The sequence below is a fragment of the Lathyrus oleraceus genome, chromosome 2, assembly GCF_024323335.1.
Source record: "Lathyrus oleraceus cultivar Zhongwan6 chromosome 2, CAAS_Psat_ZW6_1.0, whole genome shotgun sequence".
Lineage (NCBI taxonomy): Eukaryota > Viridiplantae > Streptophyta > Magnoliopsida > Fabales > Fabaceae > Lathyrus > Lathyrus oleraceus.
The window spans coordinates 276092586-276111295 of NC_066580.1; the positions used below are offsets into that span (position 1 = coordinate 276092586).

At 37.1% G+C, this 18710-nt stretch overlaps 1 long non-coding RNA gene across 1 annotated transcript; it reads right to left on the reverse strand.

The window, feature by feature from the left end:
* Positions 1-17793: 17793 nt before the first annotated feature.
* Positions 17794-18220, reverse strand: LOC127119142 (uncharacterized). Its single transcript, XR_007802660.1, has 2 exons — positions 18103-18220; positions 17794-18008 (listed from the first exon to the last, which is right to left on the reverse strand). It is a non-coding gene; the product is annotated as an uncharacterized LOC127119142 (long non-coding RNA).
* Positions 18221-18710: the final 490 nt, after the last annotated feature.

The following is an 18710-nucleotide window of genomic DNA, read 5'->3' on the forward strand; positions in this document are numbered from 1 at the left end:
CTACTTGGATCATCAATATGATCTCAAGAGAGGAACTCCATTGTGGTTTTGCTTCTTATCCCTCACCTTTTTGCTTTACTTATGACTTTAGCCCTTCTTCTTCTTCTCTCCACTCTAACCCAAGCCAAAACTTTTGTGCAGACATCTAACACTTGTTTTTCAACATTAGAAACCTAGGCCTTATGCTTTTGATTTTCAAACTTTCTTTTCATAACACTTATTTTGAATTGAATCTTTAAGTCCACTTTGATCATTTTGTATATACTTCTAATTGGTAAATATAACCCATTCAAATGTGTTTTTGTGGTTTCAATGGCCACCTTCTAATCCAAACTTTTTCATAACCTTTAGTTATTAGGTTTGAGTTATCTTTGTGGCAGATGTAATACTCACCTATATCCTTAGTGATGGACAATGAGTCTTACATGCTTATTATGGGGTTAACCCCTCACTAGCATGTTGAAGCCATCCTCACACGGTGGATTTGTGGTTTTTTTAGGATGAGTTTTCTCCCTTTGATAACAAAATACCTTAAGGCTTTTGGACTAATCAATTCACCAACTTGTTTTTTTGAGATTTTTACCCCGAACTACGAGGTTTTGATCCTAATCTTTTTTAAGATGGTACGTAGGCAATGGGTTTATCCATCCAAACACAAAATGTAAATAAACTTGTATATTCTCTTCTCATCCCCTCAATCATGTTTGCACAAACAAATTTTCACAAAACAACAACCTTACAACAAGTGTGAAAAGGGCTCCCTAGGAGTACCTAGGATGTTTTGGGTGCCTAACACCTTCCCATTGCATAACCAACCCCCTTATCCAGATCTTTGTTTCTCTTTTACTAGTTTTTGTTAAAACTTTTAGGTTTTTGTTCGCTTTCTAACCATTCCTTTGGATAAATAGAAGTGCAGTGGCGACTCGACTTGTATGGTTTACCTTGGATTTAGTCAATATCTCTAATGGTAACGAATACCCCGCTACAGGTTGGTAGTTGGTAATCATTCTCTTTGGCTTATTACCTTTGTTAATCTATCACTCAACTGGTAGTGGGTAATATTCCTTTTACCTTTTTTTGGTTACCGTTGTTAAGCTATCACTTGGCTGGTAGTTGGTAATCATTCCATTTGGCTTATTACCTTTGTTAAGCTATCACTCGGCTGGTAGTAGGGAATATTCCTTTTATATTTTTTTGGTTACCTTTGTTAAGATATCACTTGGCTGGTAGTTGATAATCATTTTGTTTGAGTTTATTACCTTTGTTAAGCTATCACTCGACTGATAGTTAGGTAATATTCCTCTCTTATTGGAGTCAGGGTCTTCCCCTGTTGTTGATCACTTTTCCCCGGAAAAGTCTTACTTTGATAAGTCTTCCCCCATTGAGTCTTTAGTTCGTTCTCTAACCATGCATCGATTATTTTCGAGTATTTCCTTTTCCCCCTGCGGAATTTTGTCTGTCCCCATCTGGGTACCCCTTTGGAAACTGTCTTCCCTTATGAAATTCAGTTTTCTCTCGTCTCTAATAGTTCTTTGTCTCTTGTGATGCTATATTCCCCACAGAGATTCTTGTTTGCATTCATATCAGATGATAAACATCTTGTGATATCTTAGATCCAAAAATTGGGTCTTTAATATTTAAGTCTCTCCAATCTTGTCAAGACGAAGATTTCAACCTTCATATCTCCATATTGAAGAAACCTAAATATGGGCATCTATCATACCCTAATTTTTAATCCTAAGATTCCACATCTCATTTGCATTTTTGCATACAAGCAAGGTCACACCTTGGCCCTTCCCTTTACAATCTTTGGGCTTGCTTCTTGTAGGGATGACCAAGCACCTCTTTGTTTTGTTTTAATTTTGTGGTTCATTATTTATCTATTCACTAATCAAAAAACCAAAAATATGTCTTGTTTCCCTTTAAGTTTATTGTGTAAGGTAGGGCTCCTTAAATCAAAAGCATCCCAAAGTTTGATGGCTTACTTCTCAAGAAAAGGCAAAGGTTCATGTGTTTATTTCCATGCCTTCTTCAACAAGCAACTTCAAGATTTGAGAATTTTAATCAAGAGACAATCAAGGACACCTTATTTTGATCTCACATGATCATCCATGTGCTTTGAAGTGCAAGGAAAGTCCAAGTACACAAGCTTCTTCCAAGGGGTTTGGCCTAAAAGTCAATATTTTGAAGTCAAAGTTCCAATGATCCAAAGTCCTTAAATTCTCAACTTTTGTGAATTCCGCTTTTTGAATATGACTCTTCTCAACATCCTCTATAACTCCTATTTACATGATAAGAGCGAATTATGCTTGGAGAATCATCAAGCATTTGGAGACATTATAGGTCATTTGTGGACTTAGTGAAATTTGACCTATTTTCAAGTGAATTTTTGCAAACTTTCAAGGATCATAACTTCTTCAATTTTCAACATATGGAGTTGATTCTTTTTTCACAATGCCATTGGTGATACACTCTACATGTTTTCTTCAAGGACCAGAGTCAAATTATGCTTGGAAGGCCATGGAATTCATTGGGACATTATAGGTCATTTTCAGCCATGAAGCACTCAAATGGAACCTGTATTTTAAACCAACATCAACCCACCATAACTTGGTGCTCAAACATCCAAATTCATCCTTTCTTGACTCATTATAATCTTGGTCGTGATGTTAACACATTGCAAAAAGAATGGGATCAAAAAGCCTCTTGAGTAGGATGCCCCATTGAGTTGAACATGGTGACTTAAAACTGAAGAAATCACCATTGCCCAAAATTTGATCATGACTAATCACAATTCCAAGCCAAATTAGCAAGTGTTTTGGTCCTAAACATGTTTGATTACGTCTCCAAAAGTTAATTGACACATAAAATGCATCATTTGGCTGAGTTTTGAGGAGTTTCAACTCACACTTTTCACACACTTGGATCAAATTCGTTTTGCACGAATTCTGCATCATTCCACACGTATTTGGATCCAAACATATTCTCTATAAATAGAGGAACCTGTTTTCTTCAATTGGAATCTTTGGAGAGTCAAGAAACCCCTGCTGCAACTTGAATTTTTTCCAGAAAATTCAACTATTGTGTTTGGAGTTTCAGCCAGTTTCAATCCATTTTCTTGATTCTATTAGCTCCATCGACATCCTATGAAACTTTTGCAATAATTCCCAAGCTTTCATACCTTATGAATTGCTCCAACCAGATCGAGCTTCATCAAGTTTTGATCACCATCTGGACAAGGTAGTTCTAAGCATCATTTGAACTCAAACAAGTTACCCCAATGTAGTCCTTCACTCTCAGATGCTTTCCCCTAACTTATCTGGTATTGATTGATCGAGTTCATCATTTAACTTTATTTTTGATGGCTTACTTGTTTCTAAAACTTCTTTGAAATTCCCTCTGCTCAGTTCACATAAATGATTTTGAGGCCTAAGGTTGATTTCAGGATCAGAAGAGGATCACAATGGTGGTGGTCTCATGTCTTGATGTTACTAAATGATGAAACTCCGGTGAGAGCTCACCGAAGAAGATGACCTGAGTATTTCTCAAGTGGTCTGAGTTTGGGCCAGACGCGTTGGCATTTTGAAATGTTTTGATTGGTTAAATTCAAACTGGATCATGTGTTCTGATTGCAGCGTGTTCCATCATATTTCTCATCATTTGGAGTGTTGGATCTGCCACGTCAATTAATAAGGCGTGATCCAACGCTCCTGGTTTTTTAGAATTATTTTTCTTTTATTATTTTTAATTGCTTTTTCTTTAAAAAATCGTAGTAATTTCATTTTTTATCCAAAAAATCCAAAAATAATTTCTAAAATTCTCTTTTATTTTTCATCATCTGATTTTTAATTTTCCACATTTTATTTCATTTATTTCCTTTTTTTCATGAATTTTCTCTTTTCTCCTTTGTTTTAATTGGTTTAAAAATACTTTTCTGCCTTTTAAAATTCTAAAAAAAAATTTATATGTTTCTCAATTTATTTACAACCTTCCATAATTTTCTTGACCATTTATTTGGTATTTTAAAGGAATTTGTGGATTTTCCATTTTATTTCCATTTTAAAATACCTTTAATGTTTTTTTTATTTCATTTAATTGCATTTTAAATTTGTTTTACCTTGTGGACTTCTGTTGGCCTTGGATCATGATAATTTTGACTTCAAGTTTCATCAAACTCAATGGATCTTGGTGTGAGAGAATTCTTTACCTTGAATTAATTTTTAATGATGGCAAATTGTGTGATCATCATCCAAATGTTGGTTGTGCATTGCATTACATGATACATGTGTGTTTTATTATGTTTTTCATCCCACTCTATTGTTGCATAACTGTACATATAAACCTACATTGATACTTCCCTTTAAATAACAATTAAAATGCATTTTATGTCAGTAAGCATCGATACATAAAGCCTCTGCATCGATACATACAGCATGTGATAAATCACAAAACCTTTCTGTTCAGTATGCATCGATGCATACGAGTCATGCATCAATACATGGAAGACAAAATACTCTATGCATCGATACACACGATCCCTGCATCGATACATGACTAATTGAAACAGCCTGTGTATCAACACATACGCACCAGGCATCGATACATACTAGTGTAATAAGCACTTGCATCGATACACACGACTTTTGCATCAATACATGAATAATAAATTTCACCAAAATTCACATTACTTACAGTATGCATCGATACACACTTTTTATGCATCAATACATAAAACTGTTTTATGTTATAACAGCAACAGTTTTGCAGCATATAAAACACAGGTTGTGACAGCAGTGCAAAAATACGAATTCATTGAGGGAAAACAATTGAACACAGATCAAAAGCAGTGTTGGAGCAATTGTTTGTGAGCACATAGAAACCTGAAAGAGACTTCATCTTCTTCATCTTCTCAATCACTTTTCTTCAAGAACATTTACACATAACCATTCTTGTTCTTTGGATTAAAGAAGCATCGAGATAACGTTCAGTGGTACGATCAAGGATCTAGCTGTGGTTTGCAGTGGAACGATCGAGGATCTAGCTGAGTCGAAGATTGAACGGGGTTTCTAGGAAAAACCTACTGGTTTGTCCTTCAAGAACTGGAGTGTTCTTGAGGGTTTGGGAGTCACATTTGCAGAACATATTCAGCCGCAGCGTTGCGTTTGGAGATCGGGGGATTTCGCAAGCAGGTCGTGGAACCGGTGAATTGTTTGCAACTTTGTGCAGGAAAATCTTGATCGTGCTCAGATCAAGTGAAGGTTCATACAAGAAGAGGTTCTTAGAGTTTAGAATTCTGTCTTTGTATCATAACCTTGTATCAACGGATTCGGCAATAATTGATAATCAAAGTTCTCAATTTCATTTGAAATTGAGAGGGAGACGTACCCACACGCGAGGACGACGTGGGGAACTTCCTTACCAAATCTCTGCGTATCGTATTCTTACCTTACTCCTCTTTACGTTTTTCAAACTGTTTTCGCAATATCAGTTAGTGTGTGGTGATTGTTTCTTTTTCAAGATAGCAGTGGCAAGAAAACTTTAATCAAACTCCATTGCTGTTCATTAACGATCACATACACACCAACTGTTTGATAAAACGGTTAGCTAGAGTTTATTCATTGGAAATAGACTTTAATGATAAGTGCATTCAATTAGTTAAAATTCTGGTGTGAATTGTTTCTGTCATTCTCATTAAAATCCAACAATTAAACTTGTGTGTCCGGCTTTCTAGTAGCGGTTCAGAATAGACGGAAGTCGATTCGGGACTGATTTTTCCGCCAACTTTGAAAACTCTGATAAAACTTTAAATCCGTTAAATTTTAAAGAGGTGATCTATTCACCCCCCCCCTCTCGATCACTAGCCACACCGTCTAACAAGTGGTATCAGAGCGCCGGTTCGCTGGTGCTCTGTGGCTGCCTGTAACAGTATGGATTCTGAACCAAAGGGGGCGTATAATAGAGCGCCTATTTTCAACGGTGAAAATTATGGCTACTGGAAAGACTGCATGCGAGTTCATATAAATTCTGTGGATAGGTTAGTATGGGCTGCCATTGAAAACGGTCCGTTTCAAATCACTATGACAAATGCGGATGGCGCCATAGTACCTAAACCAGAAGATGATTGGAATGAGAAAGATGAGAAAAAGTGGTCGTGTGATTGGAGAGCTCGAAACATGTTAATTTCAGCACTTGGTGTTGATGAGTATTATCGAGTATCCCATTGCACGACAACTAAAGAAATGTGGGACGCTTTAGAAGTTGCCCATGAGGGTACTACTGAAGTAAAACAGTCCCGCATTAACACACTCAATCAAGAGTTTGAGCTCTTTCGCATGAAACAAGGAGAATCCATCTCCGACATGCAAAAGAGATTCACCCATCTAACTAACCGATTGAATTCTCTTGGAAAACCTATTTCCAATGAAATTGCTACTAATAAAATTCTCAGGTGTCTTAGCAGGGAGTGGCAACCTAAAGTTACAGCAATCAAGGAAGCCAACGATCTTACAAGACTTACGATTACAACTCTGTTTGGAAAGCTGGAAGAACATCAGCAAGCTTTGGAAAGTCTTGAAAAATATGAGAATAAAAGTAAGAAGGAAAAGGAGAAGAAAAGAGACAAAGAGGGAGAGAAGAAGCCAATAGCTCTTGTGGCCTCTAGCTCTAAGTCCTCACGAAAAGAGCAAAGCGACAATGATTCAAGTAGTGACAAAGACACAGATGATGAGGAAATGGGACTGTTTGTAAGGAGATACAATAGATTCATTCGAAAGAATGGAGTCAAGCATTCCGACAAAAATCTCATGAAGTTTCGAAAACAATCTACAAATTCGAAACAAGAAGAGAACAAGAAGAGTAGAGGAAGAGGATCCTGTTTTAATTGTGGTAAATCTGGACACTATAAAACGGACTGCCCTATGAAGTATAAGGATCAAAGAAAAGATTCGCCAAAAGGGTACAGCAAACAAAGAAGAGCGTATATTGCATGGGAAAGTGATAGTGATTCATCAAGCACACAAAGCTCAAGTGATGATGATGAAGCTGCAAATCTGTGCCTTATGGCTCACACAAAAAATCTGTCCTACCACAAGAAGAAAAACAATGACAAAAAGGTAAAACAAGCCTATTACAATAATTTCTCCTCTATGTCTTTTTCGGAACTAAAAATAGCTTTTGAAAAACTGCATAACGAAGCTGTAGATGCTTTTAAAAGACTATCTTCCGACAAACATATCTTCTCTTTTTTGGAAGGTAAAGTAAATAAAGCTGAAATTGATTTAGAAGCATTGAAAACTAGTATTGCAGAAAATTCAAAAACTATTGACATTGACGGATGTAGTAGAGTTAGGTATTGTGACGCTTGTTATATTTGGCAAAAGGAGGTAAACACTCTTAAGGTCAAATTAGAGAAAGCGCTACAACCTAAAGTTACTTATGCCGTTGACCCCAAGTTGTTTAAGAAGTCATTGAATCCTCCATATGCAAAATACTCTTTTATTCTAAAGGATTCAATGAACAAGAAACAACAAACACATCATCATGGTTTATGTCATTATTGTTGTCGTGCTGGCCATACCATTGAGAAATGCAAGTTTAGGAGATTTCTTGTCCCTAAAGGTATGTATCAATGGAAGCCAAAAGGCAACCATGTTAACACTTACCCACTTGGACCCAATGAAAATTGGGGACCAACTTCTCTCTTTTGATGTTGGAGGATGAGTGCCTTGCCTCCGCAGATAGAAGGTGGTTTCTTGACAGCGGCTGCTCAAGGCACATGACCGGTGACATATCGCTTTTTATAGACTTCAAGGCGAAGAAAAAGGGATATGTTACTTATGGAGACAACAACAAAGGAGCTATACTCGGCAAAGGTAGTGTAGGTAATCCCTCCACCACTACTATTTCAAATGTCCATTTAGTTGAGGGACTTAAACACAATTTGTTAAGCATAAGTCAACTATGCGACATGGGCTATAAAGTTTCGTTTACAAAAACTTGCTGCATAATTGAACATGCTGAACAAAACATTGTGTTTAAGGGTGTAAGAGTAAACAATATCTATATGCTTGACTTGTTTGAGGTACCTTTAACAAATACTAAATGTCTAGTCACCTTGAATGATGATTCTTGGCTTTGGCATAGACGTTTAGCGCATGTTAATTTCGATTTGCTTAATAAGGTTGTATATAAGGATCTAGTAGTCGGTCTACCAAAAATAAAATTTTCAAAAGACCACCTATGTGACGCGTGCCAAATGGGAAAGCAAACAAGGGTGTCTTTTAAATCTAAAAATGTAATTTCAACCTCACGACCCCTTGAGCTTCTCCATATGGACCTCTTTGGACCTTCTAGGACAAAGAGCCTAGGTGGAAATTACTATGGCTTTGTAATAGTTGATGACTACTCTAGATTCACTTGGACTATATTCCTTCATAGCAAAGATGAAACTTTTTCTGCTTTTAAAAACTTTGCAAATCTGTCCCAAAACAAAATGAATTCCAAAATAGTTACAATTCGTAGCGATCATGGTGGTGAGTTTCAAAATTATCACTTTGAGAAGTTTTGTGACAAGTATGGTATTGAGCATAATTTTTCAGCTCCTCGAACTCCACAACAAAATGGGGTTGTGGAGTGTAAAAATCGTGTTTTAGAGGAGTTGGCAAGAACAATGCTTAATGAGGGCGGATTGCCAAAATACTTTTGGGCTGATGCTGTTAGCACAGCCTGTTATGTTTTAAACAGAATCTTAATTCGCCCTATTTTAAATAAAACTCCTTATGAACTTTTGAAAGGAAGAAAACCAAACTTGTCACATCTTCACGTATTCGGTTGTAAATGTTTTGTTTTGAATAACGGTAAGGAAAACATTGGGAAGTTTGATGCAAAAGCGGATGAAGGTATTTTTCTTGGTTACTCAATGTCAAGTAAAGCATATAGAGTGTATAATAAGCGTTTACTTACTGTTGAAGAATCGGTTCATGTTTCTTTTGATGAGTCTTATCCGAAAAATGTCGGAAAAGGTATTTCTTTTGATGACGCAGGTGTATCTACAGAAGACATACTCAAGGAAGCTGTTGAGGAAACTGATCAGTCCAAAACAGCTGCCCATGAGAAGGAGGAAGATACTAGTCATGAAGAAATTGAGGAAGAAAAGACAGCTGAAGTGAATAGTCTTCCAACAGCTTGGAGATCCTCAAAAGACCATCCCATTGACAACATATTGGGAGACATTTCAAAGGGAGTAATGACCCGTTCTAAGATAAGTAATTTTTGTTCTCACTTCGCGTTTGTTTCACAAGTAGAACCTAAAAATGCCAAAGAGGCCTTGATTGATGAATTTTGGCTAATGGCCATGCAAGAAGAGCTTAATCAATTTAAAAGAAATGACGTTTGGGAACTTGTCCCTCGTCCGCGAGATCATCATATCATAGGCACTAAGTGGGTTTTTAGAAACAAGCTTGATGAAAACGGAGTGATTACTAGGAACAAGGCACGTTTAGTAGCACAAGGATATAACCAAGAGGAGGGCATAGACTATGAGGAAACTTATGCTCCAGTTGCTCGCCTTGAAGTTATACGTCTTTTGCTTGCCTATGCGTGTTCTAAGGATTTTAAGCTTTACCAAATGGACGTAAAGAGTGCCTTTCTTAATGGTGTCATAAATGAAGAAGTATATGTTTCACAACCTCCCACTACAAGACTTCAACATTCAACTCAAACGTATTCCTATCAAATGTGACAACACTAGTGCCATAAACCTTACTAAAAACCCTGTTTTACACTCACGCACTAAACACATAGAGATTAGACATCATTTCCTTCGTGATCATGTTGAAAAAGAAGACGTTGTCTTTGAGCACGTTGATTCCAAAAATCAGCTTGCTGATATTTTCACTAAACCATTGGCAACGGAACCTTTCTTCAACATTCGTCGCGAATTGGGAATCTTAGATCTTTCTCAATTGATGTCATAAGCTTGTTACCTCTTAATTATATTATGCCTCACCATGGTTGATAAGAGCTGTTTTAGATGTCAATTATCCATCACAAGAGTTCTCCAACAGAGGTAATATCAATCCTTTCTACAATTTTCTTATTGCTAAGTGATTGTGTATGTTAGAGAAAATGTTCTTACTCTAGTTGATATAAAATTTGATTGCATATACTCCTTGTCCATACTGTGTGCACATTAACAATCTGACTTCTGAATCTCTCTTGAGCATAATCATCATGACATAGTGCATAATGCATATTCATACTGCATTAAAATTCACTAAAAGCTAGTTCAGCATCAGTATGCATCGACACCAACGAAGCATGCATCGATCCAAACACTCTAAAATTCAAATTTTTGAAAAACTGCTTCAGGATGCATCGATGCATCCATCGCATGTATCGATACACATGCCCATTGTGAATATTTGGCATCGACGCATGACCTTCTGCATCGATACATACTGATGCTATCTGAATTAAATGCAATTTCTTTCTCTCTCATGCATCGACACATCAGCCAATCATATCACTTCCTATCTCATTACTTCATCTCATCTGCCCTCAAAAACCCCAAAACCAGTGGCTAACCCTAATCCTCCTCATCTTCACTCTCTCTCACAAACTTGGTAAAACCCTAAATCTCACATCACCATGCCTCCACGCACTATTCCAGCCAGAGCCAAAGGAAAAGGAAAGGGAAAGGAAGCAACCGGTACCTCTCAACAACCACCAGATGTTCCTTCAAATGCCTTAGACATTCTTCATCCTGCCATTGCTGCTGAATTTGAGGAATCCTTCAAGGCCAGGTTGGTAATGAAACCTCATATCTTTGATAAAACAGATGCTGTTCATCTGCACCTAAATGAAGTAGTTGAACTCTTACATGCACAAAGACTTGGGTCCTTTCTATCTACAAAAGATGAGTATCATGAGGATTTCATCCGGGCCTTTTATGCTGGTTTACAAACTGGTAGAGGCTATATGTTCCGGTGTTCTATCGGAGTCAGAACATATACCTTTGAAGCCTCTGATTGGGAAACGGTATTTCAAATGCCGCCTCCGTCGATGGTTTTCAAGTGCTGGCATGACTTGCATTTTGATCCTGAATTTGACCTGAAGGACTTTACAACTTCTATCCTAAAGATTGATAGACCGTTGAGTGAGGATGAACACGTCACGTCAGGTATGATCAAGCAAACTCCGCGTATTCTTCACTGGATTATCACACATATTCTGCGTCCAACAAACAGTGGACACTCTCGGTTGGATAGGCCTAGCATACATCTTCTCTACATTCTGCAAAATAAGGTTCTCCTAAATTGGGCGAACTACTTTGTTAAACGTCTATTTTTTGTGCGAGACAGCTCCAAGAATGTGGCTCTAGGTTATGCATCTCAAATAATGAAAATTCTTAAGTATTGGAAAGTTGCAATACCTATTGTTCCTCTCCTATCTCCATCTGCTGCACAAGAGTTTGACTCTGCCACTCTATCGCATATGGGATATCGGTGGGACAAGGACCGCAAATGTTTCTATTTCTTCGAAAGAAAATCCAAAACCAGAATTTACAACTTTGACGTGCCTTCGGAACGCATCCATGTTGCTGAAGAACAGCCTGATGAAGAAATGCAGGATGCGCCTGAAACAGATGTGCCTCAAGCTGAGGCCAATACTGGTTGGGGTGAGTGGGTGCCACGAAGGTGGTCTCCTACCAACTATGTACCTGAACCTACAGCCCCTCCATTCTCCAGTGGTACTTCAGCCTCAACACCAAATGTGGACATCACTCATATGCTTCAACAGATGGAAATTGTCAACAAAGAACGCCATGAAGAAGCACGGTACTGGCATGTTCAACAATCTGAATGGCACAATGAGCATCGGGACTGGCATGATGAGCATACACGAATGTATCAGAATCAACACGCTTGGCACCAAGACTTGGTTAAATGGCATCAGGTTTTCTACAACGAAATGTCCGGCTTTATGGACGACTGCCGTGAAAATCCTGGAATTATGGACAGCTTTAGAAGCATTGAAGTTCAGAACCGATTTAGGCAATACTCCTTCATGGGCCAAAATCCAGACACAATGCCTCCTCCTCCGCCTCCGCCAAGCTACAGAGATCCTGACAGACATGATGAGGAGTCCTGTGGTGGCAACAATCCAAATTAACCAACCACCCTTTCATCTCACTGCATTTCATTTCATATTGCTCATGTTTTATTTTGTTGCACAATATATGGTTTAGCTTATGTAACTCTTAAACTCGTTCGTATCTTTAAAACGCTTTTCTAATTCTGTTTATCTCTATTGTTATTGCCCTTATTCTTCATTCTTTGTGAATGATTCTTTACTTTGATGCTTCATTCTTTGTGATTGATAGCCTGTTATCCATTGTTTGCCATGTCCTGCTACACTATGCTACCTTGATGAATTTGTCTCTTCCTCTTTTTGATGTTGACAAAGGGGGAGAAAATGCAGATATACACAAACTCAGGGGGAGTATCACACATCTTGCCAAGAATTTTCCATCATCAAAAAGGGGGAGTTTGTGAGAGAATTCTTTACCTTGAATTAATTTTTAATGATAGCAAATTGTGTGATCATCATCCAAATGTTGGTTGTGCATTGCATTACATGATACATGTGTGTTTTATTATGTTTTTCATCCCACTCTATTGTTGCATAACTGTACATATAAACCTACATTGATACTTCCTTTTAAATAACAATTAAAATGCATTTTATGTCAGTAAGCATCGATACATAAAGCCTCTGCATCGATACATACAGCATGTGATAAATCACAAAACCTTTCTGTTCAGTATGCATCGATGCATACGAGTCATGCATCAATACATGGAAGACAAAATACTCTATGCATCGATACACACGATCCCTGCATCGATACATGACTAATTGAAACAGCCTGTGTATCAACACATACGCACCAGGCATCGATACATACTAGTGTAATAAGCACTTGCATCGATACACACGACTTTTGCATCGATACATGAATAATAAATTTCACCAAAATTCACATTACTTACAGTATGCATCGATACACACTTTTTATGCATCAATACATAAAACTGTTTTATGTTATAACAGCAACAGTTTTGCAGCATATAAAACACAGGTTGTGACAGCAGTGCAAAAATACGAATTCATTGAGGGAAAACAATTGAACACAGATCAAAAGCAGTGTTGGAGCAATTGTTTGTGAGCACATAGAAACCTGAAAGAGACTTCATCTTCTTCATCTTCTCAATCACTTTTCTTCAAGAACATTTACACATAACCATTCTTGTTCTTTGGATTAAAGAAGCATCGAGATAACGTTCAGTGGTACGATCAAGGATCTAGCTGTGGTTTGCAGTGGAACGATCGAGGATCTAGCTGAGTCGAAGATTGAAGGGGGTTTCTAGGAAAAACCTACTGGTTTGTCCTTCAAGAACTGGAGTGTTCTTGAGGGTTTGGGAGTCACATTTGCAGAACATATTCAGCCGCAGCGTTGCGTTTGGAGATCGGGGGATTTCGCAAGCAGGTCGTGGAACCGGTGAATTGTTTGCAACTTTGTGCAGGAAAATCTTGATCGTGCTCAGATCAAGTGAAGGTTCATACAAGAAGAGGTTCTTAGAGTTTAGAATTCTGTCTTTGTATCATAACCTTGTATCAACGGATTCGGCAATAATTGATAATCAAAGTTCTCAATTTCATTTGAAATTGAGAGGGAGACGTACCCACACGCGAGGACGACGTGGGGAACTTCCTTACCAAATTTCTGCGTATCGTATTCTTACCTTACTCCTCTTTACGTTTTTCAAACTGTTTTCGCAATATCAGTTAGTGTGTGGTGATTGTTTCTTTTTCAAGATAGCAGTGGCAAGAAAACTTTAATCAAACTCCATTGTTGTTCATTAACGATCACATACACACCAACTGTTTGATAAAACGGTTAGCTAGAGTTTATTCATTGGAAATAGACTTTAATGATAAGTGCATTCAATTAGTTAAAATTCTGGTGTGAATTGTTTCTGTCATTCTCATTAAAATCCAGCAATTAAACTTGTGTGTCCGGCTTTCTAGTAGCGGTTCAGAATAGACGGAAGTCGATTCGGGACTGATTTTTCCGCCAACTTTGAAAACTCTGATAAAACTTTAAATCCGTTAAATTTTAAAGAGGTGATCTATTCACCCCCCCTCTCGATCACTAGCCACACCGTCTAACACTTGGGTGTTGATGGGGTGAAAATCCTAATCCACCAAAATGGATGATTGATTTTGATGATGACTTGATCAAATTTATGATTCAATTTCGGTGTGACCTCCCTTGTCCCCTTTCTTATTCATACATTTCTTTTCCTTTTGATCAATTGGATGGATTTGTGTCTATCTTGTTCATGATGTGTGGATTAGTGCTTGATGAACTTTCATCATTTGAAATCTACCTTCTAAGTGATCATGAATCATTTAAGGTACTTTGGATTGATGCAAAAGGTTTTCCTAAGTGTCATGAAATGTGGATTGAAGTAATGGACTATCCTCCTAGCCTTTGTGCATGATCATCCCCTTTCTTCTTCCTTTTCTTGTGTGGCATGGCTTTAGGAGAATGATTTACATATCATTTCTCTAGCATGTATTAACACAAATACTATTATTGATCGTCCTCAGATAGTTGTGACTTATACATAAGTCCAATTATGTTGCTTAACATAGCGCTAAATTTGTCCCGAAGGCGATGGCATTTTATAAGTGAGATTGTAAGTCTCCTATTCCTCATGGTATTGTGTGAAATTGTTTCTCGTTTTCCATTTCTGGGAGTTAGTGGCATACTTATTGATTTTATCTAAGTTGGAGCCCTTCTTATAAATGATGTATAGGTTCATATTTTCATGCTTGTGAGTGGATAGTTGAGTGGTCTCCCAAAAATGACCGAAAACATCTTTCCATCTTCATTAACATCTTTTACTAACACTTTACTTGTATTAACCTTTACTTCAAAGTCATATACCTTTATGCCTTTATTTTTTTATGTCATGTCATTTAATTTTATGTTTTATGTTTAGAATTTCATATCATATTATTTGTGTTTATGTCTTGTTGTTATTTGTTCATTTGGACCTTTCTTTATATCATTGTTAAGAAGGCATTAATAAAAAGGAAATTGTTTCTCCTAACTTATGGACTTGGGGTTACTATCCTTGGCATCCTTATGGAGTTATGGACTTAGAACTAGGATTTTGACCCTTTCTTTGGAATTTGTGGCTTAATACCTTGGAACGCATCTGATACATATGACTTTGGACTTCTCTGTGAAGACATGGCTCAGTTACTTTGGTTTCATCTGAGGCATGGATTATTATTTGCTTACTTGGATTGTTTGAGGCTTAATCGAAAGGAAGGAATTCTATTTTGACTTATGTCATAAAGCTTGTTATCTCTTGGTTGGATATTTCTTCTTTAACTTTTACTTTATGCTTTAAGATAGTCTCTTCTTCTCATCCCCTTCTTTAATTTACAAAATCCTCCCTCTTTTTCCAAACCTTCTTGTTTTTTTAAACTTGGACCATTTTTCTCAATAAACCTTGACTTTTTTCAAGTGATTTTCAAACCCTTTTTCTTAATAAATATCTATCCATCTTAAGCATATTTAGACCAATTTCAAAAGATTAAAAAATGTCTAACTCATTCAAATCATTTTGTGCCTTTGTGCACTTTTCCCTTTAAAACTTTTCTCAAGGCATTAGACATGAGTCATATCCATAGTTGAGTTATAATTCTCCTATCTTCATAGTATTGATGATAATTCTTTTCCATCTGTGGGAGCTAGTGGCATACTTGTTGATCCCTATCCAAGTTGGAGCCCTTCTCATGATGATGCAAAGTTCTCATACTTGTAGGTGACTAGTTAGGTATTCTCCTTAAAATGACAAAATGTATTTTCCATAAAAATAAATCAAAATAAACTCCTTTTTTTTATTTTTACCACGAACTATGAGGTTTTGATCCTCCATTGCATTTTGTTGGTACCTAGGCATGAGACTTTAAAAGTCTTGGCAAACACCAAATCATAATAAAATGCTTCTTTTCCTATCCCTCCAATCTTTTAAAAAACAACACCTTTTCAAACCAAAAATGTACATATTTTCAAAGAGGTTCCCATGGAGTACCATGGATGTTTAGGGTGTTAATACCTTCCCTTTGCATAACTAACCCCCGGACACTTGTTCTCTTTTATTATATTTGTTTTAAAACTTCTTTGGGTTTTGTTCGTCCTTTTTCCCTTTAGAAATAATAAAAGCCTGGTGGCGACTCTTTCTTTGTGAGTTAAGTTAACCAATAGCTTAATCTCAAAAAAAAAATCTCGCTACACCTTCATTCCACACCAACCCTTATCTTCCCCTTCTACTGCTAGAAATTCTGCTTTTCCTTGGGGAATACCAATGCTTAAATCTCCCCGATGGTTGATGCGAGCAACCCTGAGAGTCTTCAATATCATGTTTATCATGCTTCTGAGCCGATCAATGCTGACACTTCTAACAATGGCACTAAATATCAAGGCTCGCGCCTACATTTCTAGATTCCTCCCCATACTACTCAGTATGTGGCTCAGAATCTGTATCAAGCTGCTCAAAATACCTACTATGGAATACCTACTACCTACCCTGGGGCATAATATCATATGTGTCGATCAATCTTGCACTCTAGTATGCTTAATCAGGGGCACCTCTAGCTCCTAATGCTCAGGCTGGAGGGAAATTCCCTCATGTTGTAAACTTAGCTACTCATATTGTCTCTCCTGGTTTTACATATTTGCCTAAGATGTCGTTTTCTCCTCAGTCGGTACATGTTCAGGCGTATGCTTAAGATGTTCCTCGACCATCCAGTCAGGGTGTTGTTCCTATTGCTAGTCCGGCTAGGCCAGCGGATTATTAGTTACATGATGATAGAATCAGAGCTACAAAAGGTTTCTCAGCTTTTGGCAGGAATGTCAGAGATCTATGTTTCGTTCCCAATGTAGTGCTTCCCCAAAAGTTCAAGGTACCAGACTTACCAAAGTACAAAGGTTTAAGATGTCCTCAGAGTCATTTTAGGATGTATTATAGGAAAATGGGATCCTACCTAAACAATAATGATTTGCTGATACATTGTTTCCGGAATAGTCTATTTGGGGCTTCCCTGGACTGGTCATGAGTTTTGAGCGTACTAAGATCAGGTTGTGGAGAGATTTTTCTGAATCCTTTCTGAAAAAGTTTCAATCACTACAACAAACAAGACCTTAGACAGCGCTTTTTTTAGCCTTAGACAGCGCTTTAAAGCGCTGTCTAAACCTCCGCTGCTAAAGGTTTAGACAACGCTTTTTTAAATCTTAAAAGCGTTGTCTAAGCCCCCCCCCCTTAGACAGCGCTTTGGCCAAAAGCGCTTTATAAGACCCTCTTATTTTAAATTTTTTAGGTATACCTTAGACAGCGCTTTTGAAAAGCGCTGTCTAAGCCCCACCCCCTTAGACAGCGCTTTGGCCAAAAGCGCTTTCTAAGACCCTTCTATTTTGACAGCGCTTTTGCCTAAAGCGCTTTCTAATCCCCCCCCTTAGACAGCGCTTTTTACAAAAGCGCTGTCTAAGGTATACGGAAATTTTTGAAGCTTTTGTTTTAAACCACATTTTTTCCAGGTTTATAAACCAGAATTTCTACCTGTTTTCAACCAGATTTTGACAGACAATTATCACATTTTATATATGTCATTTTGGCCTTTTTTCTACCAATTTTTGGCTAACAAATATATATATATATACCAATTCAAACCAATTTTGCCTTAAATGTATCAAAATATATACAAATTTATGTACACATTTACAAGTCATAACATATACTACAAATGTACACATTAATTACACAAATTTATGAACAAACATTGAGCTTTATCATGAATTGACACCACTCCTCTTTGATTTCGTCCACTTGATCCTTTGTATAAAATGCACACTTGAATTCATCAAAGTACTACATCATAATATAACATATTTTGAATTAATTCCAACTATTTAATTATATGAGATATGTGTAAATATAAAAATAACTCATAAGTTAGAAATACATACATCGGTGGGAATCTTTAATCGGCCCAAAGCAAGAGTATCTCGCATAAACCTCAACATGAAATACCCGCAATCTATTTGATTACGTTGTTGAGGACACTACATATGAAAAAAAAAATATGGATTATAAATCCTAAGTTTTATCAAGTGTCATCACTAATATAATAAAAAATGTGGTAATTAAAAACATACCGCCACTTTAATCCATGTAATGGAGTTGGCGCCCCTCCTTGAGGTTTGGATATCTCGTTGGGCCCGAAAAGCTTGTAGGACGCTAATAAAATAAAAATGAAGCAATTAGAACAATTCACATAAACTAAGAAAATTTTTGAACATTCTCACTTACGTGTCAATTAGGACCTTCATATCCGGGTATGTTGTCCAATCATTTCCTAACGAGTCAAGATAATACACAATTTCTCGGATAGGATTGATTGCGAGCAACAACCAATGTCCACTGTAATGATTAGGCAAATGTTAGATGGTAACTTGGAAAATAATTATAATAGATGAATTTAGAATGAAATGCTAACCCGGTATTAAACGGTATAAAAAACAACTTCTCCGCATCTTTATTGTCCATGAGGATCCGAAGAACGTACTCCGT